An 18,467-nucleotide genomic window follows, 5' to 3' on the forward strand; every position below is an offset into this window, starting at 1 on the left:
TGATAGTCCGTGCTGCTGCAAACGTCGTCGAACTGTTCGTGCAGATGGTTGTTGTCTTGCAAACGTCCCCATCTGTTGACTCAGGGATCGACACGTGGCTGCACGATCCGTTACAGCCATGCGGATGAGATGCCTGTCACCTCGACTGCTAGTGATACGAGGCCGTTCGGATACAGCACGGCGTTGCGTATTTCCCTCCTGAACCCACCGATTCCATATTCTGCTAGCAGTCATTGGATCTCGACCAACGCGAGCAGCAATGTCGTGATACGATAAACCGCAATCGCGAAAGGCTACAATCCCACCTTTATCAAAGTCTGAAACGTGATGGTACGCAATTCTCCTCCTTACACGAGGCATTACAACAACGTTTCACCAGGCAACGCCGGTCAACTGCTGTTTGTGTGTGAGAAATCGGTTGGAAACTTTCCTCCTGTCAGCATGTTGTAGGTGTCGGCATAGACGCCAACCTTGTGTGAATGCTATGAAAAGCTAATAATTTGCATATCACAGCATCTTCTTCCTGTCGGTTAAATTTGGCGTCTGTAGCACGTCTTCTTCGTGGTGTAGCAATTTTAATGGCCAGTAGTGTATATTGTTATTATACCGTCGATACATCGGGAAAATCGGCGTATTTTCTCGACGTATCGAGCGTTCGTAATTTACGTAGCGGTTATCGATTTTGACACATACTGTCAAATGATGCTACAGTGTTTAGTCCAATGAAAGTCAATTTCCTTGCTGCTGTATTATTTTACTTTGATGTTTATCTCATATACACTCATCAGCCAGAACATTATGCCCTAATTGTCGGTATATCCACATTTGACACGGATAATAGCGGCGACTTGTCGTGGCTTGGAAGCAATGAGGCCGTGGTAGGTCGTTGGAGGGAGTTGGTACCACATCTGCCCGCATAAGTCATCTAATACCCACAAACCCCGTGGAGGAGTGGGCGGTAAGCCTCAGATCACATCCCCGATGTGTTCGATCGGGTTCAGACGTGGTGAGTTGCGCGACCGGTACGTCAATTGGAGCTCGTCACTGTGTTCCTCGAACCACTCCATCACACTCCTGGCCTTGTGACATGGCGCATTATCTTGTTGAAAAAATGCCACTGCCGTCCTCGAACAGGACCTTCATGATGGTGTGTACATGGTTTGCAACCAGTGGATCGTACTCTTTGGCCGTCGCGGTGCCTTGCACAAGTTACATTGGACCCATGGATGCCCACGTGAATGTTCCCCAGAGCATAATGGAGCCCCACTAGTCTCCGTCCCGCAGCACAGGTGTCAAGGAGCTGTTCCCCTGGAAGATTCGCATTCGGGAGGACGGCGGTTAAATCCCGCGTCCGGCCATCCTGATTTCGGTTTTCCGTGATTTCCCTAAATCGTTCCAGGCAAATACCGGGATGGTTCCTTTGAAAGGGCACAGCCGACTTCCTTCCCCGTCCTTCTCTAATCCGATGAGACCGATGACCTCGCAGTTTGGTCTCTTCCCCCAAACAACCCAACCCCCCCCCCCCCCCCCCTCCTTGGTAGACGACGGATTCGCCCCCTCCCATCGGCTTCATGAAGAAGGTATCGGGATTCATCGGACCAAGCAACTCTCTGCCACTGCGCCAACGTGCAGTGCCGATAATCAAGTGCCCATTTCAATCGTTGCGTTAACATTGACATCTGCATGGGTCACCGGCTGAGGTTGTCACAATCAGTAGGAGTGTTCTGTGCACTGTGTGTTCACACACTTGTGTCTGCCCAGCATTAAAGTCTGATGCTAGTTCCGCTACACTTCGCCGCATTCTCGCTTCCCACGCCCGGGTTCCCGGGTTCGATTCCCGGCGGGGTCAGGGATTTTCTCTGCCTCGTGATGACTGGGTGATGTGTGATGTCCTTAGGTTAGTTAGGTTTAAGTAGTTCTTAGTTCCAGGGGACTGATGACCATAGACGTTAAGTCCCATAGTGCTCAGAGCCATTTTGAACTTCGCCGCATGTTCTGTTTTACCAGTCTGCCCAGATAATAACATCCGAAATTTGTCTTTGTTGCTTCATTATGGACTGTGGGACAACGGCTGGCATCTAGTTCTTGATACAATAATTTACCAACAGCCGTATGTATTGCAGAAATTTATTTTATGAACTTTTTATATGCTACCAGTTTCGGCATTACATTGATGCCAACTTCAGGCCCCACATGTCATAGCTGTAAAATTGCTATACACGGAAGGAGCCATATAACTGGATCCGTGACTCAAATCACTATGCAACACCTCTTGGTGGCCTGGCCTGGCCTGCCGATTTTACGACTATGACGAGTAGGGCCTGAAGATGGCATCAATGTAATGCCGAAACTGGTAGCGTACAAGAAGTTCATAAAATAAATTTCTACAATACATACAGCTGTTGGTAAATTATTGTATCAAGAAAAAGAATCCGACATTTGTGGCCGCCCAACCCCATGGTGTCTGGCCGTGGTTTCATCTTTGCTTCGTCATGTGTTGCAGACACTCACCACCACCCTCCCCGAACACCCGACAAGTCGTGCATTTTCCGAAACGCCCGTGCTGAGCCTACGGACCATCAAAATGCGCCCTCGGTCGAACTCAGACAAATCGCGCGCCTTCCCCATTCTACACACGGACATTCACCGTGCGTGTTGTCAGACTAGCAGTCATTCCTCGCCAGGTGACGCTGTTACCGCCTGGTCGGGTTTATATCGATTGAAGGTCGGTCGTCATAATATTCTTGCTGATCAGTGTATGTAGAACAGGGATGGCCAGAACAAGCCACGCTTTTTGAGCGGGAAGAGAGGGAAACTGTGAACGCGTCGTATTAAGAGGTGTAGGACGTCGAACCGGCCGACTTGGAGCAGGAGAGGCACCACAGGACATTTTAATTTCCACTGTCTATACTTTTACAAATAAATTCATAAAGCTTTAACAGTATGACCAGTAAGGATTCACGATTCACACTCATAGCAGTGGAAGCTCAAAAACGTAACGAAACACATTTTTTTTACATGTGAAATTTCATTTTTTCACTTACTACTGGCTGCATTTGTTGCTATAGGTATACTTTTCTTCCTAAGTAAGAGAGATTCTTCGATGACTTTTCCACAGCACACAAACCATAGTTACAGGTGTAAGAAACTCTAGAAGTTATTTAATTTGTGAAAAAATGAATGCACTGTTACATTTTAAACTTCATGTTTAGAAAAAAATCAAGTTTTATAGTTAATTATCTCAATTGTTTCCACAGTTTCTTAACAGATTTGGAAAGTTCTAGAGTTTCATACACCTGTAACTACTGTTTGTATGCTATGAAAAATTCATCGACGAATATCTCTTACTTAGGAAGAAAAGTGTACCGACAGCAACAAATGCAGCGAGTAATAAGTGAAAAAATGATGAAATTTCACGTGTAAAAAAAGGTATTTTGCTACGTTTTTGAACTTCCACTGCGATGAGTGAGTGTCCCCAATCCTTCCTGGTCGTGGAGACAAAGTTTTATGAATTTATTTGTAAAAGTATAGACAGTAGAAATTAAAATGCCCTGTGGTGACTCTCCTGCTCCAAGTCGGGCCGTTTGACGCCCTACTCCCGCCCCCCCCCCCCCCCCCCTAAGATGGCGTCGCATAAGGGACACTGGACGTCTTGTACGCGGCTTGGTTTCATGTCCTGACCGTTTTAAACGAATGCAAATAGTATTAGTGTGACTATGTTTGAGACGTGACTCCACCATTTTACATTGGAAACGAAATTGCAATCAAGCAATGGGCAGCAGCCGGAGATTATGAAACACGTCGGGTGTAAACACCAACAACTACTACTTATTCATTATCTTGCAAAAGGGTAAAACAACTACCAACGAACTCTACGTCATCATTCAACATGGACAGGACATCTTTCGTGAGAATAATGCACAAATATTTGGCAGGATCTCATGTATTTCAATGCCGGGTCGACGGTTTTTCACCTTGTCAGCATACACCTGTTTCCTCTGCGCGCGCGTACCCATGCACACATACTGGAACTTTAATAGTGGCAGTACTGTGAGAGAGACGCAACGGTTAGCAAATAACATCGCTTGTACCACACGTTAATTACGTACAACTACTTTACCTCAGTGCAAATGAACTCTCCCTTCCTACACTGCAAGCGTGTGCAGTTACAAGAACGGAACCTAGTGTAGCAGTCGGTCTAATGTAGTGCTGTCACCATTCTTTCGAAACAAGAATAACAAGAGTTGAATAACAATTGTGCTACCGGACATGAGAGTGTGATCACGGTCTTCAACAGGCTTGCGGGGAATCTGCACATCTTACAGAACAGTGACGAACTGAGTAAAGGCGTTCAATGAGGGACGTCAAAATGTGGCTGCCATTCGTCGGCCAGATCTTCCCGTGGCACTGAAGAAAAAGCGTCTGCTCGTACCGCGTTACTGGACACTAATCGACACCAAACGATTCGTCAACTGGTCCGAGAGACGACAGCATTAGCGCATACGGCTGTGCTTCACATCCTGAAAGAACGCCTGGGAATGACAGAAAGAGCACAACGATGGGTTTCGCATGATTTGACGGAAATGCAGAAATGGCTGCGATACGAAGCTGGTTGTACCCACAGAGAACACTACGAGTGCAAAGGATACGGTTTCTTATGCCGCCTCGTTCTGCTGGGTAAGACATGGGACAAATCGTACGAGACACACTTGGAACGCCTATCAAATGGGTAGTGTAATTGCGGATCACCACGACGACCGAAAGGTTGACAGAACCCCAGCAACGTAAAAGTTGTGGTGATTCTCGTGTACGACAGTGGTGGTGTTATCCTAAGGCATAGAGTTCCCCAACGGTTGACCGTCAATGTGCTGTATTTCTGTTCATTTTTTGGATTACAGCATTACGAAAGAAACGGAGACACTTACTGCAGAACATACCCGCAAATTTGCAGGAAAATGTTTGTGCGCATACTGAGTCCGACGAGACTTATTTCTTCGATCGATAGGGCTGAGAAGCGCTGTACCGTCCATCATATTCCCAGGACGTAAGCTCTTGTGCTTTGACATGATTCCTAAAATGAAGGCAGCACTTCGTGAAATTCGCGTCAGAACTGTTACACAAATTCGTTGGACAAAGAACAGCTCCATTAGAACCATCACCCACAAGTGGCGCTGTTAAAGGTACCCTGCGACTTACACGCCCCTGGCAACGGGTTGTGCACATACGAGTATAAATACGAGTATCTATGGAGTGAGCATAGCGTACTGCGCGTGTTCTCAGCATCAAACCGGGCTAGTCACGTGGTAATGGGACGTCGCTGCTCGTCTGCGGAACTTTAGTATTACACGTATTCACCTGTTTTTACATCCGTTTCTACACGTTTTGGTAGTAATAACAGCCACGGTGCAGTGTTTTTGCTGTTACGGATGTAAAGACAAGTACGTGAAAGGAGGTCCAGTTACTTTTCATAGGTACGCACAACAAATCTCTAATAGTAAATATCATATTGATGTGAGGCGCGTTATATATTTAAAAATATATAGACGCAGTTTTATAATGTATTGCAGCGCAAATTTCTGCGATTTCCCCCCCCCCCCCCTTTTCTGTGATGCATCGGCGCCCAATACAGCGTGTTTGTAACGTAATTAATTGGAACAAAGGTTCGACAACATGAGTAAGTTCAATAGAAAACTTACAAAGGTATTGTTGGCAGTCACTTCTTTTCCCGCACCCGAAAAAATCAAAGTGGAACTGAGCTATGATGTTGTTGTTATGGTCTTTGTCCAGAGACTGGTTTGATGCAGCTCTCCATGCTACTCTATCCTGTGCAAGCTGCTTCATCTCCAAGTACCTACTGCAACCTACATCCTTCTGAATCTGTTTAGTGTATTCATCTCTTGGTCTCCCTCTACGATTTTAACCCCCCACACTGCCCTCCAATACTAAATTGGTGATCCCTTGATGCCTCAAAATAGCCTTACCAACCGATCCCTTCTTCTAGTCAAGTTGTGCCACAAATTTCTCTTCTCCCCAACTCTATTCAATACCTCCTCATTAGTTATGTTATCTACCCACCTAATCTTCAGTATTCTTCTGTTGCACCACATTTCGAAAGCTTCTATTCTCTTCTTGTCTAAACTATTTATCATCCATTTTTCACTTCCATACATGGCTACACTCCATACAAATACTTTCAGAAACGACTTCCTGACACTTAAATCTATACTCGATGTTAACAAATTTCTCTTCTTCAGAAATGCTTTCCTTACAATTTCCAGTCTATATTTTATATCCTCTCTACTTCGACCATCATCAGTTATTTTGCTCCCCAAATGAGCGAAAAATCACAATACCCTTGCTCTTCACAGCTTTAAAGCTATTTCAGTTCCAGGTATAAAATTGTTAAGATGTCTATAAAACGCATATACAAAGCTTCAGGATACTTCTGAAGGTGATTTATCTGTTCTAGCGAAGTAATAACACTCAAAATACGCTAAGCGCTATACGGACTAACATCCGCCGTCCCAATACGACGAGGGGACTGATGACCATAGATGTTAAGTCCCATAGTGGTCAGGGCCATTTGAACTCAATACCACGTGACTTGAGCAGCAGAAGATGTTGCGCACATATTTCTCGTTCTGCGCGTCTGAATGCTCACACTCCATACATATTTCTACTCTATGGTTGTACACAATGCTGGTGAATGCACTGAAAATAAATTTTCAAAGATGTATCCATTTTATATAAGTTCTAAATAAATCGTTCCTACTGTTGAACTTACAGCCGTCGTACATGTGTTTTATTTGTACTCACACCTGTAAAGAAATGCAGTATTCCGATATCTCAATTATCTGGTTCAGGATCAGAGAGAGAGAGAGAGAGAGAGAGAGAGAGAGACGCGATCATTGGATACTGTACATAGAACCTTCATTAAGTCATTATTGTGCCAAATAATAGTGGAAGAGTTTTGTAGCTGTCGCAAAGATATATGCTTAACACGTGTTAACATTACGCAGTCACTACTCCTATGTTCCATGTACTGCTTCCCTTGGCGATTCTGCTTGCTGAGAACCTCATATCAATCCACTTAATTTTCAGTATACTTCTGTAAAATCGCACGCCAGATTTTTCGATGCTCTCTTACCACCCCCCCCCCCCCCCCCCCAAATCCACGACTCACTTTCGTACAACGCCGACCTCCAGACGTACAGACTCCAGAATTTTTCTGTAATTAAGGCCTTCGGTCTACTTCGTGGTTTGCAAATGTCAAGTTTGCCGCTAATATTTCCGCTACTATTCATTACTTTCGTCTTCCTTCGGTTTATTCTCAGTGTGCTCGTTACACTGTTCACTCCGTTGTAGAGGTCCGGCAATTCTGCCTCACTTTCACTGCGAGTGGCGGTACGAAAACGAGTTGGAAGCAGTTAGGTGGGAGGAAGATCGATGTCTGCCGACGCGCCATTCACCGGGACCAATGCAGGGAACTGAATGGCCGGAAGGCGTGAGGCTCAGTTCAGCGGCTCACTGCCGGCCAGCGGATGATTTGCGGAACTGCCACAGCTGATAAACCGCAATGTCCCGGAATCCGCGACAGCAGTGGTTTCCCCTGGCGCTTAATAAGAACTCCGTTTCGTCACAGAAGACTGGATGACTAAGTCAGCTATTTTGTACAATACGTCCAGCTCAAAGATAGGGAAAAAACAAAGCTTTACTCAACCCACCGGATGGTTTGAGCCCCACAAAAAGCTTTGCTAGCCATGGTTCTATAACAGATGGTGTGCTCTTGCCTTTATCTGACCTATCAAATGTTATAGCGGGAGCTACGGTTCGTCTGCGAGCCACTGTGCAACTCGACTTTTTTCACATTAACAAATCATTGCCAGAAGCGAAAGAAGCTTAAACTTACAGAAAAAATCTCCTGGGTACACTGAAGATCGACCCGGATAATTTTGATCCTGTTATATGGCACGTACCGCCGAACCACTTATTGCTAGATTCTAACAAATGCCGACCAACGTTTTGACATTCGAAGCCACTAATGTACTTAAGTTACAAAGAGTAAGGAAATAAACATTTTTGTATATATAGTTTGTAGTGTATAGAAACAGATCGCTCTGTGCCTGTAACGACCGCGTCGTCGGCACGACAAGTCTCACCTGCCTTCTCTCACTCCCTTCTTCCTTCCTTCCTTCCTTCCTGCGATTAGTCGTGATCGAGTTCCTCTACTGCTTTACAGTTGAACGCAGAGCTACAGAGCTGGAGCAAGTGAACTGCAGAATCATTTACAACGAGGTACGTGATGTCTCGGAGATATCTGGTTAGAAAAACAGTTTCTATGACACGACCTAACACACCACCTTCATCAGCATTGCCGTGCCAACATTGGTTCCACATTATTTATCCGAATCTCAGAACAAGGTAGATGAGTGCAATCAGCTTAGCGCACGCCTTATCACTATAAAAGCTAGAGACACGACATCAGGTACGTAAAATTCGAGCCACTTGTCATAATACAGGAGGCAACGTGATGTCTAGTGACTTAATTCTAGAGTAGCTTATTTATTTCTTAACTAGTTGGTACGACCGCAGTGTTGGCTCCATAAAGGACCTGGAAACCATTAATGCGCAGGTTGAGTACTATTTCCGGGACACTTCAAATATGCAGAATTAAAGTTTTCGAGGAGTGCTAATACGCAGACACTAATATTTGTCTTCTAATCTCAAAGCTCGTAATTTTCAAAATACTGTGTACTCATTTATCAGCGGTTGAAAGCTCTTGAAAAGAGTAGAATGCTCATAAGAAGCTTGTTATAATCTGAAGAGAAATTTGTCAAAAATCAGTCAGAAATTTTGCTGAAACATGGAACTCAGACTGCAATCAGTTAGGCGAAGCTAACAAGTAATTTCAAGTATATTACCGCAGACTGCAATCAGTTAGGCCAAGCTAACAAGGAAATTCAAGTATATTAGTATCGTGCTGAAGCACCCAGCCAATTTGTTTGTTTGATTTCTCGACAACACATCTAATGAGGGACAGAATGCTCCCGACATTGAATAAAACCGCATTCTGACTTCTCTAACGAGTAGCTCTCAAGATGAGAATTATTTCCCGGAAAGCGGTAGCAAAGCACGCCGGATTCACTTTGGCGGAACAAATGAGAGCCACTTCTCCAGCAGTCGACTGGGGGACGTAAACGTGAGTCTCTATACAGGCACTTCGCCCACAGTAACACCAGATACTATTCCCTTACTTTACGCCCCTTTCGATACCAGTTCACATCATGCAGGTAGTATTTAAGAATACTTGCAAAACAATACAAATTAAATATATTTGTTAGAGTGACCATCCCCCACAGCAGTTGTATAGTAATTAGTTATTAGCTTTTCCTATCTTAAGCATACTGCAAATTAATAAACTGTTATCACAAGACTTTATTTCGCTTTACTCCTCAAGTACTCACTGATGATGCTGTGAAGAATTTGCGTACACATTGTTAAGAGCTCACTAGATCATAAATGTGTGTGTGTGTGTGTGTGTGTGTGTGTGTGTGTGTGTGTGTGTTGGGGGGAGGGGGGAGAGACACAAAATAAACGAAACTGAAGTGCAAACAAAACAAATGAAATTAATCGAAAAATGGTCTCTGTAGCCGAAAAACAGAGGCGAGTAGTTAGATTGCAACTTACAGTAACAACGAAAGTCAGTTACCTTCACTACAAGTGACAAAGAGCAATAAACGTTCTAATTTACGTTTACTTTTAAATGTGACGTTTCTTAACTTTATAGTAGTGGAAATGTAAGAACTAGTACGCACGCAAGATGTTTACAGAATTACAACTATTGATGCTTTAGCAGTTAAGCAAAACGCATAGAGTGCGAAAGCTTCCCAGTTTTCTGTACGCTATATGCAGAACACAGGCTACATGCTAATTTTATTTTATTTTTTCTAGCTACGGAAATAAAGTAAACTAGATGTGCTTGATTATGGCATACTTTTTAGTAAGTTTGGACTAGAATGGATTTAAACTATCCAATAATCCACTTACATATCCTACACTGTCGAATAAGTGATTGCTTATTTCAACGACAATAAATGCACATATATTTTTCGAAATAGCGTAGCAGCTACATTCGGCACCGATCTACGCTTTCACACTCCACTGGTACTGTTTTCATAATTTTTGTGTGTGTAATATGGAGTTTTCTGAGTACTGGACGTATACCAGTTATTTTATAAAGCAAATAGTATTCACTGTGAACATGTTCTGAAATGTTGATGAATCACACCAAAATATAAACTTTTCATTCATAAAATTTAAGCTCAGGACTGACGAGGTTATGACAGGAAAAGGAAACTATAAGGAGATTTTCACTCTGCAAGGGAATGTGCGCTGATGTGAAGCTTTCGGGCAGATTAAAACTGTGTGCCGGACTTGGCCTTTCGTGGGCAAGTGCTCTCCGCTGCAGAGCAAAAATCTCATTTTGGAACATCCCCCAGGCTAAGGCTAAGCCATGTCTCTGCTGTATCCTTTCTTCCAGTAGTGCTAGTTCTGCAAGTTTCGCAGAAGAGCTTCTGTTAAGTTAAAAAGGTAGGAGATGACGTATTGGCAGAATTGAAGCTGTGAGGACGGGTCGTGAGTCGTGCTTGGGTAGCTCAGATGGTAGAGCAGTTGCCGCGAAAGGCAAAGGTTCCTAGATCGAGTCTCGGTCCGGCACACAGTTTTAATCTGCCAGAAAGTTTCAAGGAAACTATAGTTGTAACATTAAATATACGATCTTCACAGCATGAACCTGATCACTGTTGAACCACTTTTCTTTTTCCCGTCTTGTAACGTGCAGCACAGCTGTAAGAGAACTGAAGTGCTTTTACAGTCTATGGCTGTTGCAGAGACCCCGTATTCAAAATGTGCAATATACAGCAATGGGGTTATCATGATTCAAGCATTTCTGTTTTTTTTTCCTCATTAGGAAACCTATATTCCGTTTTGAGCTTGATATAGACCACGTATGGACTAGAATCGATACCAAAAATTATGAGAGGGACGCTTATCACCTTTTGTGGACTTTGATAAGAATGGGCTCTGTAGAAATAGCTTACTTGACTGAACTTGGGAGTTTGGTTTTGGTATCCTCTACGCCTACTTGGCCCTTTTTTTTTTTTTTTACTGTGGGCTTCACTTAGTTGGCATTCAGAGATCAGTAGCGAGAAGCAGCGCCGACCAAGGGAACTATCGAGCGTTCCATCCCACTGTTTCCCATGTTCGCCTGAAAGCGAGGTTGCGAACTGCGCAAAAATTCAGGGCTTTCTTCGAGAAATGCCTCGGATGATCAGAACGCGCCCGTCTCGGTGCATCACTCGCGAGCGATCCATGCCAACGTTCACTGACTTAGTGTGCCACTGGCATTCGTTACTGGGAAGAACTCTGACAGTCTCCACTGTAATTTAAACTCGCGTCCCTCCGTGGTCACGATCCTGAGTAGGTCTCTGTTCAGATCGGGAAAATCCATGAGTAAATACGTACAATCCATTAACACTTGTAATATTTGTTTCTTAACAGTTGTCCTCCTCCACCTATGAGGCCTTTGTCTATGTCATCTAGGTTAATACATTGTGTACCATCTGATTTGGGCAAAGATATCCTCCGTCTCACGTGTACGGAATCAACATCAAGGCAGCGTCATCTGAAATTAGGACTATGAATCGCCCGGAGATTTGAATCATCAATTGTTGTCTTGGAGCAATTACGAATGTGAGGGAAAACTCTATGCAACTGTTGAGTTGGAGCTAACAAATTACGAACATGTTGATTGTTACGATTCATCCGCTGTTCTGATCTCTCCCACACGTTTTACATGCGTTGATACACGACGAATTTGGGCGACTTAATCCACGGTGTGGTCACAGGCACGTCCAAATACCTTTCTGTCAGTCTGTCAAGTGTCCACGTCGACCCATCTTACTGCACATGGCTGCCATCACTTACGTCAGAGGCGGAAAGCCACTTGATGACGTGGTGCCACTTTTACACCATTTACAGCGCTCCTAAGCGACTAGTCTGCTCTTTTTTTTTTTTTTTTTAAGGAGATGAGCAATACTTTGTCCGGTGACCTTATGGTACGCGGTGTAGCTCTGGGCGCGCGGGAGCAGTGCTGAGGAAACGGCTGCGCCACCACGAGCTGCGGCGGAAACGCGACGCTTCGGCCTGCGGTCTTGCTGCGGCTGGCCTAGCATTCACTCTCACGTGGCTCTGGCAGCCGTCATAATTACCAGGGCACCACCACTGCTGCACTGACTCATTAACGCACTCGTCTGCACTTGTGCTGGTAGCAGCTTCCACGTCTCCGCTCCACACCTACACACCTACTCCGCAACACGGTGTCACACGGACGCTGTGCCACGTACAGTGCTTATCATCTGTCCTCGCGCCAAGTAGATAATGCATCACGGTTTTAAAGTGGTGTATGCTGGTGGCCCGCAACATGGGGACTCCCTCGAGTGTTCAGTAGTCTGCCCAAACCGTGTCCTCAGGATCCAAGTTCCCCTCCACGTCACTATACTTTATTTTTCGAGATGCCGCGTCTTCACGACCAATAGTTTCTCACCTACTCCGATTACCTTAGTGCCCGACAATCACTGCAGCAGAGAACATGGTCTATTTCATACACGACCAACTGTACCTCCTGCAGCTGCAGGGGAAGATGGTGCCATTCTGCTACGTACCAGGGAACGTGGGAATTTGGGGAAGTGAATAGGCTGACAAAGCCGGGATGGAGGCCTGCAGGGAACATAACGTTACACAATGTGGCATTCCTTTGCAGGCTGTCATCTCGCTGGTGAGTCGTAGATTCGTGCAACAGTGGGAGGATTGGATGGTAATAACTGTGTACGTGTGGAATACAGGTAGCAGCTAAAAACGAGCGTGGCTGGGTCTAGGCAGTGTTTATAAGTGTGTTACTAGCAAAAAGTCAATAAACAAATTAAAATGATAGGTATTATTATCTTTTCAAATCAACATTTCTTCACTTAAATTTGAGGAACTGTAATATTCATATAGAAAACAGAGACGTTTTCGTATTAGGCAACAAGGTGAATTTTTTTTAGCAACGAAGCGCGTTCTGTCCGTCAACCATCCCTTACTGCCCTGATCGCAGCAAAATTAAACTATGCAAGGGAAATAGGGGAGGTTACAAGCTGCATCAGCCGGTAAGGTGATGACCGACCTGCGAGCTACGGCACAAACGTACTGTAATAAACATTACTGTTCTCGACAAGGCAGCGTGTAGGAGAATCCTATGCGGTAACAGCAAAGGCGGAAGAGTACACAGCGCAATTCTTTACTTGCGTGTAACGATGGAAGGCTACTCCGCAGCAGTGACGCAGGGGCAACGGGCCAGGTGCCGTGTGTTGCCCTCCTGCGATGTTTCCGTCGTAAACCAGTCTCCACTGTGGAACTGTCCGCGGCAATAAAATGCACAGTGACGTCACGGTCTAACCGGGCGGCTCTCGATCACGGCCGCACTTGCAACGGGGCCCTGCCTCGCAGGGTATGACGTCACACGCCGCAGACAGCAGGTAGCACTCACAGGAACCTACAAGCAATGTAGCACCGGAGCCATCACCAGAAAACGCGAGTTCTATGTGGGTATGTAGTCTACCAGTCAACCCACTTCCACGAAGTCCGCAACTTCTACCTGCCGAACATCCTAAACCCTCTACTTACCCGGGACTGACCTTAGTGCCAGTACACGAACTCAGCAACGAACAGCAGACCTGTATCTTTCTCCTGGCCATTCGCCAGGTCGCTATAGTATAACAATATTAAGCTGAACAGTATAACTGCACTTTTATTACAAAATATACGGTTCAAAAATGGTTCAAATGGCTCTGAGCACTATGGGACTTAACATCTGTGGTCATCAGTCCCCTAGAACTTAGAACTACTTAAACCTAACTAACCTAAGGACATCACACACATCCATGCCCGAGGCAGGATTCGAATCTGCGACCGTAGCAGTCGCGCGGTTCCGGACTGAGCGCCTAGAACAGCTAGACCACCGCGGCCGGCACAAAATATACGACAAGGTAAAATATCCCTAAATGTCATACCTGAAAACGGAAAGAAAATACTTAACTACGAGATTCAGTTGCATGTACTTTTACTTAGAAAATACTTCTATTTAACCGATATTTATTTGCCATGGCAAACTAACGATAATATTAAAGTTTTGCGCGATATACACTTCAGTAAGTTTAATCTATTTCACCACTGCACAATTTTGTTCTGGACGAATACTTATCTTTTGTTTTCTGGTCAGTTTTTGGTACAGAACCAAAGCGAATGCTATTTGCACTCTTGTACTTTTTTCTGCTTATTCATAAAAATGTATATGTTAAGAGTGAGGTGAATTAAACCACATTGTTAAACGAGAATGGAAACTCTCGCATGCATCTGTCGTTCTCCAAAGCGCAGAGACTCGTCTGCTCAAATACCGGTCTTCAAAAAAAGTATTCCATATTTTAAAAAGTGTTAGTATGCAGTAAAAAAAGACAGACAAAATGTCCGGGCTGTAACATACATGCCTTAAGAGATATGAGCACTTTATCATCTTCACTATTGCGAACCAAGTCTATCGTGCTGGAAGCTCTTTGCTATTTGAACGTCCTACAGAATGCGGTAAACAAATGACAACATGTTATTCTGTTACTGTGAAACAGCAGAGCTTCCAAAGGACTCTACCTGTTATTAAATACTACCTGCAGTAGTGAGTAATCGCTACAGGGATCATGGACACACTGAAAAACTCCACGTTTGTCACAGATGCGCTGGCAGGCAATGAAGACGCGTTCCCGTAGTGTGTATACGTCATTAATGGAGCTTACACACACCAAAGGCTGGACAACGCACTGGAACTCCCCGAACAATCAATCGCCCATTTAACCCCTGTGCGAGGTGTTGTCGGACATATCGGACAAAATTGACTGGTGCTCCAGCATGCACGAACCACATCTACAGCCTTTTTAAAATGGCGCGTCCTCTAGTAGGACAGCAAGTCGTTTAATGTGTCCTCAGTTGTTAACTGCATTCTGCAGGCCGTTCGTAATAGCAAAGACCTTGCAGAAGGAGAGATGTGTTTCACAGTAGCGAAGATGATGAAGTGCGCATAGCCCTTAAGATATGCATCTTAGAACTCATGTTTATTAGATATTTTTGTCGTATTTCGAACCACACTATCACCTCTAAAACATGGATTTTTTTTTTAATGTTGTCGACAGTCCCCCGCGCTGCATACGTACGCGTTCTCATACCTGAAGGGTGAATTGTGGAATTCGTGTAGGGGATAAACGCTTCCTCCACCTTTTCTAAACTGTGAAGTTGGAGTTCACCCGGTCAACGATCCAGCTTGGAGAACCTCTCTCGAGCCATCACTTAAAGTTTAGGAAATTTGTCTCGGCGTCATTCGGGCTTAAGGGTCGTGCTACGGTGAGTTCGACAACGGATAATTGATTATGCTAGAAGTTCGGAACAAAGCTGGAAAAACACAAGTTGGCAGAACTGTTTTTTTTTCCGTACGCGATTGCTTCTTTTTATTCTTCTACTGTTGCGTAAAATTTAACTGTTTGGTTCGGCTGATGAAAGCTATTGAAAGCGATGTGTAGTGTTTAGATGTACAATTAGTTTTTAAATTGCGGTGCTTTCAACTTAGAAATTTATTTTTCTTGTTGAACATGGCGATCTATACACGGTGTTAGTGCAGCAGGAGGCATTTGCTGAAATTTTTCCGGAAACAGCTGTACCTTAGGGTCAACCGTCTCGTCGACTTACTGGTTCGGAGTTAAATGCCGAACGAACTGGAAGGCCAACTAAACTACACGAACAGAAGTGGTTGGACATTTGCAGTGCCCAGCAAAATCACTGCGCTAGTTGGGATAAGAAAAAGATATCTGGCTTGCAACCCCTCATAAAGCAGTTACGCAAACACAGAAAAGGTTCAAATGGCTCTGAGCACTATCGGACTTAACATCTGAGGTCATCAGTCCCCTAGAACTCAGAACTACTGAAACCTAACTAACCTAAAGACATCACACACATCCATGCCCGAGGCACGATTCGAACCTGCGACCGTAGAGGTCGCGCAGTTCTAGACTGAAGCGCCTAGAACCGATCGGCCACAACGGACGGCGCAAACACAGAAATTGTTACCGAATAGTGACAGCAGTACAAGAATTGAGACATGCGAATCATGAAAAGCGAATCATTTACTGCAAAGGGTTTACATCTTTCACTTGACGAGTATCCTTAATATTCTTGATGTCAGGTATACAGACAGGCCTGGTTCTACCTTGCTGGCCATGTTAAGACCCAAAACACACGATTACAGTCAACGGAGAACTCTCGTGCTGTGCTTGGAACACTATCGCATGATCAGAGAATTAGAATGTGGGTAGTAACATCTCTATGGTGTATTATTGCACCTTCATTTTTGGAAGAAATCGTGAACAGTGAATGATACTGTGAATATTGGCCAGCCAAAGGGAGAAGGTATCAACTACTCGTGGTCTCAGCATGTCGGCTCTACAGCGTACACAGCTAAATAACGGTATGCGTCTACTGGAAGAGTTTCTTGTGGAACGTGTCATCTCGAAAATCCTATGACCCTCTTCGTTGTCGGCCGGTCCTCCATTAGACACTTATTTGGGGAGCGGCAAATCTGTAGAGTATCGCAATCGCCCACTCACGATTTGAGACTTAAAAACTGAGATCACTGCTCACATAAAAAGCATATCAATTATATCTGCATCAAGCGTTTTCCAATAAAATTATGCGGTTTCAGACTTCCATAGTCACCCGTCGACGTCATTTCCAACACGCGAGTATTTTGTTACAAAACAACAACTTTCCGAACACACTGCATTGCGAGAAAGACTTGGCCCCTAGTTTTTTAGCCCAATTACGACTGTTAATGCGAAGTCAACGTATCCATTCCAAGCGATGGAACATTTTAGGAATCGGCTCGGCCGTATCCGTGACATGGCGCTGCCGTCTGTTGTTGAAGATGGCGGTTTTGCTTCTCACGTGCACAGCGTACGGGCAACGAAGCGTAATTTGTTTTCTAAAGAACGCCCATCGAAATCCCAGGCCAATGCAGTCCGCGTGAGGGGAAAAGTGAATCGTTTTGTGAAATGTGACGTGGTGGTAGCTTAAGTTCGCAAATGGCCGTGAAGACTTGCATGACAATGAGAATTTGCGGTGCCCGCGTTCGTCGCAGTCTGACAACATTTTACGCGTGGATGCAATGGTGAAAGCGGATCGGCGTATGCATCTCAAGGACATTTCCCGGGAGCTTGGCATTTCACGGGTCGTTATGGTACCGGAAGGTTTCACGTCGCCGAGTGCCTCAGCAGTTGGATGACGTGATGAAAAACAAGCAAATGAGTGCTTCATTGAATCATTTGCAACGGTATGCCAAGAAGGGTGATTTGCTTCCTGGATCGCATTGTTACTGGCCATGAACGTGGACACTGCATTTCACGCCGGAATCTAATCAGCAGACCATGGTATGGAAACATCCGAGTTCGCCAGCGAGAAAGAAGTTCCGTTCAGTGCAATCTGCTGGGAATGTGACTTTAGCCGTGGACAGCTCCTGGTTCATGCCACTACGTGCAACCCATCAATGCCGACAGTTACTGTTCCACACTGTTACGTCTGAGGGCTGCCGTCAGGAAGAAGCGCCGACGGATTCTCGATGTGGACAACGCGACTATCCTCCACGACAACGCGAGGCCACATGTCGCAGCGTGTAAGGTGCCTCTAAAGTGAGGAAGACATTTTTACCAGTTTTAATAAATTATTGTCTCTCATTGATGTGTTCACGATAGTTAGGAAGTGCTGTAGTCCGTAGCCGGCCATGAGTCGGAGAGCATTTCCCGCGCTGGCTGCTGGCTAGGTGACGAAGCGACCATACGTCGCGCGTAGTGGAGTGGGGCCCGGCGCTGAACCTTAGCAACAAGCGTCAGCCTGGGAAATATACATGACGGGAAGTACCGCCATCTTGGCGCCAAAGTCACCGATTTTGTTTATTTATATTTAATAATTAAAGTCATTTATGACAACATGAATACTAGGAGGAGCCTCTGGATGTTTAAAACTATTTATCGTAATCTTGCCTCTTTAAAATTCACACCCGTTCGTTAACAAATGCATATGTTTGTTAGTACGAACTTGATCGGAAATCCACGAACGGTGACGAAACTAGTAAGAGATACGGACTGCGCGCCAAAGTCGGCAGTCGGCGTTAAGAGCTCCGCCAGTCTTGTTCGATGGTAGCCACGCTCTCGGTTACGAGTAGCTTGTGACATGAGTGTTTCATTATTGATCTAATAGGAATAAAAGTGATGTTACGGCATTCTGAATGTTAATTTCGAGTAAATAGATACCCGAAAGTTGATCGACAGCAATTTCAGATA

The 18,467-nt window shown here is 44.8% G+C and overlaps 1 protein-coding gene across 2 annotated transcripts in view; it reads right to left on the reverse strand.

Moving 5' to 3' along the window:
* LOC124605237 (rho guanine nucleotide exchange factor 10) overlaps positions 1 to 18,467 on the reverse strand; it is a 527,940-nt gene that overhangs the window by 157,782 nt on the left and 351,691 nt on the right. The window lies entirely within an intron of this gene.

This window comes from Schistocerca americana, chromosome 3 (genome assembly GCF_021461395.2).
Source record: "Schistocerca americana isolate TAMUIC-IGC-003095 chromosome 3, iqSchAmer2.1, whole genome shotgun sequence".
Taxonomy (NCBI): domain Eukaryota; kingdom Metazoa; phylum Arthropoda; class Insecta; order Orthoptera; family Acrididae; genus Schistocerca; species Schistocerca americana.